This window comes from Pistacia vera, unplaced genomic scaffold, assembly GCF_008641045.1.
Source record: "Pistacia vera cultivar Batoury unplaced genomic scaffold, PisVer_v2 Contig346, whole genome shotgun sequence".
NCBI classification, from domain to species: Eukaryota; Viridiplantae; Streptophyta; class Magnoliopsida; order Sapindales; family Anacardiaceae; genus Pistacia; species Pistacia vera.
Window position 1 is genome coordinate 662,736 of NW_022196164.1, and position 6,262 is coordinate 668,997.

At 35.9% G+C, this 6,262-nt stretch overlaps 1 long non-coding RNA gene across 1 annotated transcript; it reads right to left on the minus strand.

Moving 5' to 3' along the window:
• On the minus strand, positions 1-800 carry LOC116138995. The gene is made up of 3 exons (XR_004129376.1): positions 759-800; positions 535-652; positions 1-435 (listed from the first exon to the last, which is right to left on the minus strand). It is a non-coding gene; the product is annotated as an uncharacterized LOC116138995 (long non-coding RNA).
• Positions 801-6,262: the final 5,462 nt, after the last annotated feature.

Consider the following 6,262-nt stretch of genomic DNA (forward strand, 5'->3'; position numbering starts at 1 on the left):
GTTATTTATTCTGCAACTTCGGGTGCGTATTTAGAACGAAAAGATTGACCATCCAACAACGGCATGTTTGTAGCAATCAGCTGCTCCAAATTATTTGTTGACAAAGATTAATAACAATATCACTTCCTAGAGCTTTCAAGAGCTATCAATGAAGCATGTTGACAAAAATTTTCGGATGACTAATATATGCGCATTGAATCTTACCAAACTCTAACCTTAGGGGAGACTTAACTACAACAAACTATGGCTTGGCATGTGACAAGTGAGACACTCATGTTCATTTTCAATTGCTACTATGGCACATTGATCGCAAGAAACGTAATGCCCACATCCAAAATCATTAGTCCTCGTCTTCATGAAGCAGATCAAACAGAGTTGCTTGTGTCCAGCATTGGCATCATCTGAGAGCTTGGATTGGTTGTTGCGATCCACCTCCTGGAGACAAATTTTGATTAATAGACTCAAAACTACATTAACAATAATCAATATAACCCATCTACAGTAGATTGAACTCATTGAAATTTATCTGTGCACCTGAAAATATACCCAAGGATACCAACAGCCAGCGAACCACAAAACTATACATACCCAGAAGTTTGCTTTTGACCGTTAGGCAATATCTGCTACCATCTGATCCTTAGTCATCTTAGTCCTCCAGGAAACAGAAATACTAGTCAGTCAAACAAGCACTATGGATATTTCCCGCCAATTTCCAACAACAAAACTTAACAAAAATTCTTCTTTAATAAAACCCTTACAAAAAATAGGGAAGATCTTTGTCTGACTGGATCTCAAGGATTACGTTTTTGAAACCATTGCCAATGGCATTGATATTTTTTCCCACTCAAAGAATTTCCTCAGAACCAATCAAACCAACCTTCAACAAGCAAACAAAGTAGAATATCAACATTAGTAATAAAAATGAACAAATAAGAAGGAAGAGAAAATGCTATTAATCAAATTTAAGCCTGACAATATCTGACCTTACAGGGCACCCATAACCACAATTTGTCTTAATTTCCTGAAGAAATGTACAAGAAACTTTAAACTTCACAACATCTGATCTTATAGGGCACCTATAACCAAAAATTGTGTTAATTGCCTGAATAAATGTATGAAGATCTTTAGAGCCATGCATGTCCACAACAAGATAATCAGACAAATAATCAGACCACCTTTGAACGAGAGTAAAAGGAACCTGTAAAAGTAATACAAATATACTAGATAAATCAGAGCTATAACAACCACAAAGAAACTAAATATAAATAGTACTAGATAAAAAGAAACAAGCACTAATGAAGCAAATAGGAAAATGGTTTTAAGGGTTCAAATGGGCAAGCAGAAAAAGTTATAAAGATAAAATCTCGTAAAAGAAGTATTTGCTTCAACATCTTTTAAGCTAAAAGTAACTAAATAGCAAAAATATCAATTTGAATTTGCGAAGAATGCCACGACAACAACCACCTTACCACCAGCCTCTAAAACATCCCCACCATTCTCTCCAACCTTCTTTTCACCAAAATAACCACCCATTTTAGCAGGAGGGGGCGCATGTTAGCAAACATCGCCACCTGCATTTTTCGTCATTTTCCGGCATCGGCAGCTTTCCCCCCTCACCACCAAACTTCTCCCCGAACCTATTTTTCTTTAAACAGAAGATTTTTAAACTACAAAAACAATTTCAATCAAAGCTCTTGTTAATTTCTCGTGCACTTTCTCATGTCAAATCCTTTATAAGAACAACGCAAAGCACCCCTCAGCTTCTTGGAAAATTAATTCCAGCTACTTTGTTTTTATATGAACACTTGAAGCTATGGATACTATTTTATATAAATGCGTTTTGAACAAATACGTGGGTTTGAAAATTGATCAAATTTGTTTGCAAACCAGTTTGCATTCAAGTTCAATGGTCGAATGAATTATTTGTATTATTTGATCAGAATTTTCTAATGATCTGAACTTTACTTAAATACATAAGTAAAGTTTTATATATTTTTTATTATTTAACCATATTTTGGTCTGTCGTATTTTAAGATTTTATTATCAGTTGTATAGGTAATATAATACATACATTTTATGTATGAAAATTCGTATGTATGTATGGTGTATTTTGTTAATTTGGGAAATGAAGAGGTGGGTAAATGAGAAGAAGAGCTTTTCAAACTCAGAGTTGTAGCTCCAAAAGCATTCAACACTGCCATTTATGAAAAGACTGCCACTTTAGTTTTACACTTTGTTTCTGGTGTAATGGATGAAGTTGTTTGGCAGTGATGAGGGTGAAGTGGAGATAGAGAAGAGGTGAAGTGGGAAAGGTGAGGAAAGATAAGAATTTACAAAACCGTCGATAGTACACATTGTGACTTGATTTTGCTAACTTCAGAGTAATAGAAATAACATAACAGGAGCATTGATAAAGTCTTATCCCAGAATTCTGATGTAGCTTCTAATTGACGAGAACAACCTATAACAGGAGCTTGATTTAGTTATAAATTTAATAGTGGATCATTTTTCTAATGAAAGAAATGAGGATCTGGGCACCCTCCTTTTCCATCGTGGATTAAGGTCAACACGGACGGATTATCAAAAGGGAATCCTGGTTAATCTGCTTGCGGGGGGAGTGTTAAGATTGGATTCGTGTAATTTTCTTGGAGGTTTCGCAGTTAGTTTAGGCACTCACTCTGCCTATTATGCAGAGTTAATGGCAGTTTTTCTTGCAATTCATATTGCACATTCTAATGGTTGGAGGCAACTTTGGTTAGAGAGTGACTGTTTGATTGTGGTTCGAGCTATTCAAAGTAAATCTGCGCCAGCTAGAGCTCACGCCGATTATGATTACCTGATCAAGCTCCTTCTCATCGGGGACAGTGGCAAGTATCTTTTCTCTTTAAGTTAAGCTTTAGTGATAGTTACTCAGTTGACTGAAACTGCGGGCTTTTGCTCTTTGTTTATTTGATGCAAATCACCTTCAGGAGTCCACTGTAAATCTAAGCATGCTGCAAGAACAGATGAATCAAGAAACAGAACTTTAACACCAAATAAGAATATTGAGTTACATACAAAATTAAAACAAAATTAAGACATTACTCCCAAAATAAAACAAATGACAAAAGAATAAGCTGACATGTTATCCACCATTCTGATACTTCAGAGAATAATTCATGGTAAGGCAACCGAGAAGCATTATTGAAATAAAAAGTGAAAGGTAGCAAAACTAAGACAAATAACATATAGTTTTGAGAAGCTTAGGCCAAGCCCAACTAAAACAATTAAAACAGTTGCTGGAAAGAATTACCATGATTCATCCTTATAAGAGGACTTCCTTCTCCTATTCGCAAAGGATTCCATCTCATAAAGTTCCCTAGATTGTAGACACACTTAGCAACAAACATACTACAAAATCAGTTGAGAGTTGTACATAAATTAACTCATTAAAATAAATAATCATGTAAAACACAAACCATATCAATAAAAAATTAATTAAAAGAAATACTCAAGTGAAACACAAAATTATATAGGTGTACTGATAATGAAAAAAAAAAAAAAAATGGTATTTGCTTCAACAACATCTTTACCGTCGTCATAAGAAACCTTCCATGACATTTGGGTGCTAGGAGAATAAAAAACTGGTGAGATCGATGACAAGGAATATTGGGTTTTAAGAAAAACAAATAAATAAAACCAAATGTGATCGATCGTCACCAATTTCTTATTTACCTAACAACCAAAAAAGAAAAATCACCTACAGCGTGGTCGCCATTTAAGGAGGAAGGGAAGAAAAAAATTAACTACAAATCGGAATCGGCCAGACCGTGGCAGAAGAATGCGACTGCTTTGTGATCTCACCCGATCCACCACGATCTAGCCCAGATCGTGGCGGACACCCTAGGTCGCGGTGGATCTAAAGCAACAAATCCGCCGCGATGCTGTGATTAGGTGGGTGACTGGGTTGTGAGGGCTGAGGGAGAGAGATTAGGTTTAGATTGGGTGAGGTTAGGAACCGATTGTTGTGGGAGTAGGAGAGGTGGGGAGGTTGAAGGGAGGAGACATGGACGCTTTTGGAGCGGTGAGGTGGGAGGAGAAAGATAAAAGAGGGTTAGGGAATTTTTTCCTTTATAATAAAAAAAAAAAAAACTGAATTTTAATGATGGATGGGAAATTAGGAAATTGTTTTTTTAAATCTTGCGGGCGGGAAAAACACGTATGGGGCGTTTGGTTAAGGGGTATTTGACATTATTAGAGTTAAATGATTTTATATTATTTGATTATCATGTTTAGTTGTCGAGTAATATAAGATATCGGTAATCTTCAAATACCAATAGTGATTACTATTGGTAATATTAGAGGTAATCTGATTACCTCCATTTTCTTAGGTATTCTAAGATTACCAGGGTTATCTTTTTCTGTTACAATTTTATCCCTTATTAATAAAAGTTTTGGACAATAATGCTCATATTTTAAAAGAAATTTACATTAATATCCTATTTCAATTTTACCCTTGTTTAATTAAAGTTTTGGACAATAATGCCCTTATATTTAAAACAATTTACTGACCACCACTGTCACCCAGCCACTACCACCACTGCCACCCAGCCACCACAGCCGACAATGGGCCAACCACCACGGACTGCCATCGAAAACTCTCCGGAGTCCCTAAAAAAGAATGAGATTCAGAGGGAGGCACCGAGAGGCTTCGATACGGCCGTTTACGGCTATATCAAGCTAGATCTGGCCCGATGTGGCCGTTTTCGGCCATCAATATGGGCAGAAATGGCCATATCGGAGCCTCTTGGTCACGGTAAGCTACTCACAAGGACTTTCGAAGACTTCCGACGGTGGCGGCAGGTGGCGGTAGGAGGTGGGGGTGATTTAGTCATAAATTAAAGTTTTATATAAGCAGGGGTATTTTAGCTAAATCTGAAATATTGGGGGTTAAAATATTTTATTCAAAAACTAATAATAAAAATAATAATATATTTAGATTTTAAAAGGGGACAATTTAGTAATTTAAATAACATACCCATCAATTTATTCCCCATAATCAAACATACTAATATAACATACCCACCAACTAACCAAAAACATTTTCTTAAAGATTCCCAGTAATCTTTAAGGTAATCTATCTTTCCAGTAATCTAACATTCCTAGTAATCTGACATTCCTTGAACCAAACGCCCCTTTGCGCCTAACTTCGAGTGGGAAATTGTCATTCGTCCTTTGTTTAATGAGTTTTATTTTCTTATTTTTGGCATGTAGGTTTAAGAAGGTGCTTCAATACTTTTTAAAAATTAGGGGGCGTTTGGTTGGGGGTAATGTGAGATTACTAAAGTTATGTTATCTTATATTACTTGATGATAATGTTTGGTTGTCAAGTAATATAAAATTTCAGTAATTTTCAAATACTAACAGTAGTTACTGTTGGTAATATTGGAGGTAATCTGATTACCTCCATTTTCTTATGTATTCTAACATTATTAGGATAATTTTTTTTTTTTTTATAATTTTATCTCTTATTAATAAAATTTTAGGACAATAATGCCCTTATTTTTAAATTTATTTATATGAATATAGCTTTTACTATTTCGCCCCAATTAATTAACTTTTTGAACAATATTACCCTTGAATTCAAAACAAATTGCAGCCCACCCAAGCCACCACCCCAACCCACCTGCCGCTGGCAACCACCGTTGTGACCAACTATCGGCATCACCAGAACAACTTAAGGAAGGCCGAAAATGGCTATTGTGCGCCACTATGGCCATTTCCGACCACATATCTGGCCGAAAAAGGCTAGATCGTGCAAGATCTAGTCGTTGACAGTCAGATCCATCATTGATCTAGTCGTTGATGACCAAATCTGTCACGTCTAGCCGGAATGGCCATGCGGCACACGGAGGCCACTTTCTACCTTCCGTGCACAGTTAGGTTGCCGACAATTGGCGGCCTGCAGTGATTGCCGGCGGCCGACAGTGGCTGGGTTAGTGGGGGTGCTTTGTTGATTTTCCAAACTTTTATTATGGGGTTGTTTTTGCTAAGTTTTTAAATGCAAAGGGGTTATAATAATCCAAATAATAATCAATATTAAAAAATAATATAATAATAATATTTAATTAGAGGACAATTCAGTAATTTAAATAACATACACACCAATTTATTTCGCCCAACCAAACATATTAATATAACATATCCACAAATTAACAAAACATATTTTCCTAAAGATTCTCAGTAATCTTTAAGGTAATCTAACTTTCCAATAATCCAACAT